This window comes from Neomonachus schauinslandi, chromosome 6 (genome assembly GCF_002201575.2).
Source record: "Neomonachus schauinslandi chromosome 6, ASM220157v2, whole genome shotgun sequence".
Taxonomy (NCBI): Eukaryota; Metazoa; Chordata; class Mammalia; order Carnivora; family Phocidae; genus Neomonachus; species Neomonachus schauinslandi.
In genome coordinates this window covers 133,659,375-133,667,198 of record NC_058408.1, presented here as the reverse complement: position 1 = coordinate 133,667,198, position 7,824 = coordinate 133,659,375, and the positions used below count along the sequence as shown (strand labels likewise).

The following is a 7,824-nucleotide window of genomic DNA, read 5'->3' as shown; positions in this document are numbered from 1 at the left end:
AAAATTTTTGGAACACAGCAGAAGCAATTCTAGGAGGGAAGTTTATAGTGATTCAGGCCTACATCAAGAAACAAGAAAAATCTCAAACAAATAAATAATCTAACCTTTCAACCAAAGGAAATAGAAAAAAACAAAGCTCAAAGGTAACAGGAAAATGGACATAAAAATCAGAGCAGAAATAAATAAAATATAGGCTAAAGAACAATAGAAAAGATTAATGAAATTAAATCCAGATATTTGAAAGATGAACAAAACTTATAAATATTTATCCAAGCTAATTAAGAAAAAAACAAACGAGAGGACTCAAATAAATAAAATAAGAAAATGAAAGAGAAGTTATAACTGATACCACAAAAGATTATGAGTCTACTCCAAAAAATTATATGCCAGTATATTGGACAATTTAGAAGAATTGAATAAATTCCTAGAAACATAGAATCTTCCAAGACTTAATCAGAAAGAAATATAAAACAAACAGCCTGAATACTAGTAATGAAATTGAATCAGTAATCAAAAACCAAAAGTCCAGGACCAGATGGCTTCCCAGGTGAATTCTACCAAACATTTAAAGAATTAATATCTATGCTTCTCAAACTATTTCAAAAAAATGAAGAGGAAGGAATGCTTCCAAATTCATTCTTTGAGGACAGCATTACTCTGACGCCAAAACCAGACAAAGACAACATACACACAAAGAGAAAATTAGCACCCTAGTCCAAGAGAGTACTTGAAGTCACCTGGTGTGTCATGCCTAAGATCCCAATTCTGAAGCCTATCACTGGACCTGAGATTGGGAGTTGTGGGTGCAGCAACTCAAAGAGGACTACCAATCTTATATTTAGTGTGTGGATAATAATAAGAATGTGAACAATGTTTGCTTTTGACAGGAGTACAACAAGGAAGGGACCTGGTGTTTGGAAAATGCTGTTACACTCATGGTTCTAAATATGTGTTTGACATCAAATTTGACATTCCTACCATATATCCATTCCACTAGTGCTTCAGAAATTGCAGTCCCTGAGCTGGATGGAAAAACAACCTGAGCTGGATGGAAAAAGAAGAAAGATGTACAGGGGTGGCAAAATATATCCCACTGATCACTTTAAGCCATTGTGAGCCAGAAACGTGCCCAAGTTTGAACTAGCTCACCTCATGGCTCTGGGGCTGAGTACATAACTGGCAGTACAAATCCCTGATTCGATTCAGAAGGGCATGATGCAGCATAAAGAGAAATGCAACCAGTGAAGGATCAAGCCACTGAGGCAGGACAGAGAGACTTTTGATGGGCTACATTTCTGTTTTCTGTGCATCACTCTTCTAATCTAAATGCTTCCCCACACCTCTTTGCCCATAATTGTTACTAAGTAGCCACAGCAGGCATTGCTTAAAAACACCACCACATTGTTGCTACTGAATTTCAAGGCTACCCCTGGAGAGGAAAGACTTGGGCTTTGGAAAGCCAAAAGTCAATCTATATCCCTTCCCCAGGTGGAGCAATGTGAGATCCCAGAGGGATCGGGTGTGCTGAAAAAGGGTACATTGCCTTTTTGGTTTTTGAGATAACTCATCAATAAAAACCACTTCTTCTGGTGGAGGGAGGGAGGGAGAAAGGGAGGGAAGGAGGGAAGAAAGAAGGTAGGGAATTACAGGCCAATATTCCTGATGAACATAGATGTACAAATTTTTGACAAAATATTAGCAAACCGAATTCACCAATACATTAAAAGAATAATTCACCACAATCAAGTTGGATTTATTCCAGGGATGAAGGATGGTTTACTATTTGGAAGTCAATCTACATGATACATCATACAACAAAATGAACAGTAGAAATCATACAATGGTCTCAATAGATGTAGAAGAAGCACTTGACAAAATTCAACACCCATTCTGGTTAAAAAACTCTCAACAAATTGTGTTTAGAGGGAACATACCTCAGCATAATAAGAGCCACATATGACAAACCCACAACTAACATACCCAATGGCAAGAAGCCTAAAGTTTTTTTCTCTAAGAGCAAGACAGGGATGTCCACTCTTGTCACTTTAATTCAACACAGTACTGAAAGGTTTAGGCACAATAGTCAGACAAGTAAAAGAAATAAAAGACATCCAAATTGGTAAGGAGTAAAACTGTCACTATTTGCAGATGACATGACACTTAATATAGAAAACCTGAAAGACTCCACTGAAAAACTATTAGAACTAATACATTCAGTAAAGTTGTAGGATGCAGAATTACTATACAGAAATTTGTTGTGTTTCTATATACTAATAACAAACTAGCAGAAAGAGAAATTAAGAAAGCAATCTCTTTTACAATTGTGTCAAAAGAATAAAATACCTATGAATATATTTAACCAAGGAAGTGAAAGACTTATATTCTAAAAACTATGACAATGGTGAAAGAAATTGAAGATAGCACACACAAAAAAGGAAAGATATGCCATGCTCAAGATTTGGAAGAATTAATATTCTTTAAATATCAGCACTACCCAAAACTATCTACAGATTTGATGCAATCCCTATCAAAATACCAATAGTTTTTTTCACAGAACTATAATAGTTCTGAAATTTGTATGGAACCACAGAAGACCCCAAATACCAAAGTAATCTTGAGAAAGAACAAAGCAGGAGGTATTATCATCCCAGATTTCAAACTATATTACAAAGGTATAGTAATCAAAATAGTATGATACTGGTATAAAAATAGACACAGATCTGTGGAATAGAGAGCCTGGAAATAAATTTACACTTATATGGTCAATTAATTTATGTCACAGGAGGCAAGAAACATAAGAACATATAACGAGCAAAGAGATCATCTCTTTAATAAAGAGTATTAAGAAAACTAGACAGCTATATGCAAAAGAATGAAACTGGACAACCTTCTTACACCATATACTAAAATAAACTCAAATGGATTAAAGACTTAAATATAAGACCTGAAACCATGAAACTCCTGAGAGAAAACATAAGCTGTAAACTCTTGGATATTGGTCTTAGCAATATTTGGGAGTATCTGTCTCCTTGAGCAAGGATGACAAAAGCAAACATAAATAACTGAGACTACATCAAACTAAAAACTTTTGCACAGCAAAGGAAACCATCAACGAAGCAGAAAGGCAACCTACTGAGTGGGAGAGGATATTTGCAAATGATATATCTGATACGGGGCTGATATCTGAAATATATAAAGAATGCATACAATTCAACACCAGAAAAACAATCCAACTAAAAGATTGGAAAAGAACCTAAATATACATTTTTCCAAAGGCATACAGATGGCCAACAGATGCATGAAAAGATGCTTGACATCACTAATCATCAGGGAAATGCAAATCAAATCCACAATGTGATATCACCTCATACCTGTCAGAATGGCTAGAATCAAAAAGCCAAGAAATAACAAGTGATGTGAAGGATGTGAAGAGAAAAAGAATCTTTGCGCACTGTTGGTGGGAATGTAAATTGGTACAGCCAATGTGGAATGGAGGCTCCTCAAAAACAAACAAAAACAAACAAATAAATAAACAGAAATACCGTATGACTCAGTATTTCCGCTACTGGGTATTTACCCAAAGAAAACAAAAATACTAATTAAAAAAGATATATGCACCCTTATGTTTATGGGAGCATTATTCACAATAGCCGAGATATGGAAGCAACCCACATATGCATTGATAGAAGTGTGGGATCTTGCTATTTGTGACAACATGGATGGACCTAGAGGGTTTTATGCTAAGTGTAATAAGTCATACAGAGAAATTCAAATACCACATGACTTCACTTATGAATGGAATCTAATAAAAAGGAATAAACAAAAAGCAGAATCAGACATATGAATACAGAAATTTAATGGTTGCTAGAGGAGGGGTGGGAAGGTGGGCAAAATAGAGGAAAAGGAAAGGAAAGGAAAGTGGGATATGCAGGCTTCCAGTTATGGAATGTCTAAATCACCAGAATAAAAGGTACAGCATAGGCAATATAGTCAATTGTATTTTAATAGCACTGTATGCTGACAGGTGGTAGCTAACTTGTGGTGAGATTGACATATGTAGAGTTGCTGAATCACTATGTTGTACACCTGAAATCAATGTAACATTGCATCAACTACACTCAAACAAAAATTCTCATCATGGATCACCATTAACCACAACAAAGATAAGACATATTCTAAGAAAATATTTGCAATACAAAATTAAAGAAGACCTTGTACCTATCTGAATATATAGGTAACATACAAAACCCCTACATATCAATAATTAAATGACAATCTAATTAATACCATGTCCAAAAGACATGAACAGAAATTTCACTAAAAAAATAAAAAATAATAAATAAATTAATAAATAAATAAATAAATGAAATCACAACAGTACATGTTGATGACAATCTGGAAGAACTGGAACTCTCATGACATTATTGATAGTGTATAAAAAAAGCAAAACACCTTTAGAAAATTGTTAAGTTTTTCTCATAAAGTTAAACATGTCCTTACCCCATAGTTCACTGTTACGAGTTTATCCAAGAGAAATTAAACATGTGTGGCCTCCGAAAGACTTGTACAAGAATTTTAAAACAGTTATTTAAAATAGTCCCAAACTGGAATAACTCAAATGTCAATCAATAAGAGAACATATTTTGTCATATGCATATAAATATTATTCAGCAATAAAAAACAATGAACTATTACCAAACACAAAAACATCAATGCATCTCAAATCACTATGGTGAAAGGAAAAAGCCAGGCAAAACATATACAGATTGCAAGATTCCATTTTGTTTTGTTTTTTTTTTTTAAAGATTTATTCATTTGAGAGAGAGAGAGAAAGAGAGAGATGGTGAGAATGATCAGAGGGGCAGAGAGAGGGAGAAACAGGCTCCCCACTGAGCAGGACCCTGAGATCATGACCTGAGCTGAAGGCAGATGCTTAACAGACTGAGCGACCCAGGTACCCCTCCATTTTGTTTTTAAATGAAGTTCAGTAACAGGCAAATTTAATCTCTAGTGATAAAAATCATAGTAGCAGTTCCCTGTGGTTGGATGGGAAGTAACATTGAATACAGCAACTTTCTGGGTTGATGAAATATTCTTTATATGGATTCCTTAACAGCTGTATAAAGAGGTATTGCTACATATAGGTAAAAAAGGTATCAAATATAATGGAATCGTGAAGATGAAGATTCAAACGGGCATTATGTTAAAGAAATGAGATTATTAGTCAATAAATATCCACTAATTTCTTCTCTTTGGCATGGAAGGAATATTCTTCCCTGTTCTCCTGGTGTTAGGCTTAATCATGGGACACCTAACTCAGGGACTTAAGAATCCAGGAACAGGTAAAACTAACCAACGACAACAATATTCATCCTTATTTTGGAATTTCTTGCTTGTAATTCCCAGTCCCTGGTTTAGTGCTTTAGTCATAAACAAATCAAGTTTAATTAAAATAATACAGAACCAATTTTTTTTAGGTATTTAAAGTTAACTAGCAGGTCTCTTAAGTTCTCTTCAGCAGGCTAAAAACACCAAATAATTCAGTAGTCACTTTTGAGTATCTGCCATTTGCCAGGTCCCAAGGTAATAATTTAACTTGGTCCCTGCCTTCATGAAGCCTGTAGCCTTCCATTCTTGCATCAACTTGTAACTTACAGTTGAAAGAATTCCCATTCAATGATCTCCAATTACAGTTTGAAATGCCAACAGCCAACGCTGCTAGATATTTATTTATATAAATTGGTACGAGAGATAGTTCCTGACCTCAAAAATCTTACTGTAAAGTCAAGGGTAGCTTCTTCAACCAGTTCTTTTATCACAAATTCTCTAAGATAATTAGTTATATGGGATTTATCTGGCTAGTATGCCCCCTTTCTTAGAGTTATGGAATATATCCCCAATATGGATTAATATTTTAACTAACATACAGTGTAGTGTATTTATCAAACATTCGATATTTAGTGTAGATTCTGGATGTTCGCACTGGAAATTCCTATGAGACAAGCAAAGCTTATTCGTTTACTCAGTAATTAATGCTTTTCATTCCGTGGGCTGGTTTCTGGGAACTTCAGTGTCTTTTCTCTTTGTGAGGTGTCTTAATATTTTTTCCAGCTTTACTGAGGTATAATTGACAAATAAAAATAATATTTATATATATATATCATGAATATAACTGTATATTTAAGTTGTGCAATTTGATATATGCGTCCATTGTGAAATGCTTACCACAATCAAGCTAATTCACATATCCATCACCTCATAGTCATTGTGTGTGTTGAACACCTAATGTATCCTCTCTCAGCAAATCTCAAGTATGAATAACACTGCAATGATCATAGAAATTCAGTTATCTCTTCAAGACACTGATTTCATTTCCTTTGTATATTAACCCCAGAAGTGGGATTGCTGGATCATATGGTAATTCTATTTTTAATTTTTGGGTCTACCTCCATACTGTCAGTGTAATGACTCCACCAATTTACACTTCCACCAACAGTGCACAAGGGTGCCCTTTTCTCTACATCCTTGCCAACATTTGTTATCTCTTGTCTTTGTTAATAGCCATCCTAGTAGGTTAAGAGGTATCATCTCATTGTGGTTTTGACTTGCATTTCCCTGATAATTAGTGATATTGAGTACCTTTTCTTGTATCTGTTGGCTATTTGTATATCTTCTTTGGGGGAAAAAAGTTTCAAGTCATTTGCCCATTTTTAAATCAGGTTATTTGTTTTTATGCTGTTGAGTTCCTTATATATGTTGGACATCAACCCCTTATCAGATAGGTTTTTCTTGTTTGTTTGTTTTGAACTGAGTCCCTGTCTTTACCCTCCCCTACTGAGTATGCTTAAGAGCTCTTGATTCATTTAGTCCTCCAAGCTTTTCCTCTCAGCATATAATAGGGTACTCTACATTTTGATATGACCATTTTCTCGAGTCTCTCCCCATGGTAAATCTTCAGTTCTTTAGGGTGGTGATAGGGAGGGGAGTTTGACAATGGCAGGGAGATGAAGCCTCATTTAGCAAACAAAACACAAACATTTTTCTCACCTTTTCAAAGAGGTCTAACCTGACCACCCAAATTAAAACAGCATCCTTGTCAGTCTCTCACACATGCCTTTGATTTACTTACTTCATGGCTTATATCACTATTCAAAATCATCATATTCATCTATTTTTTACTTGTTAATTATCTGTATTCCTTCAACTATTCCCCAACCTCTAACTAAAAAGTAAGCTCTAGACAAGCAGCAGCTCTGTTGTTCCTTTCTCATTTTTCAACATATTGTCATGTGGCACATAACCAGAGAATACCCATTTAATAAATAAACAGATGTTTTCAATATACTAAATATTATTAAACCAGGACTTTTTTTTTTTTTCTTTGCCATGGCATGTAAGTTGTTAATCATTCTAGGCAAAGTCCTCATTCTAAGTGCACTTGTATCTTAAATTCTTATTTTCATTGAAAATAATTGAGTGATTATTTACTTTCACTTACTAGGTTTAACTGCTCATCATTTTATGCTTTTTTTTAAAATATGAAGTTTGGAAATGTGTGTTTCTCTATCACTTCTAATATTTGTTTATGTATGTATTAGATACCTGGTGTGGGGGGTGGGCAGGAGGGCAGGAAAGGCAGGTAGAGGATATTTGAGCTGTAATATTACTCTTGAAGTTCAGACTTCAGAGGAAATCCACACTATAATTTCTAACCATTCAGTACTTTTAAAATTACACGTCTCATATTTAATATAATAAATCTCTCTTATAATGAAGAGTCTAGGGACCAAAACTGATACTGAAATTAACCTAGTTCTAAGACTG

General features: G+C 34.6%; 1 pseudogene; it reads left to right on the top strand.

Annotated features, from left to right (window-relative positions):
* Nucleotides 1-747: 747 nt before the first annotated feature.
* Nucleotides 748-1,245, top strand: LOC110589612 (annotated as a pseudogene).
* The last annotated feature ends 6,579 nt before the right edge of the window (nucleotides 1,246-7,824 follow it).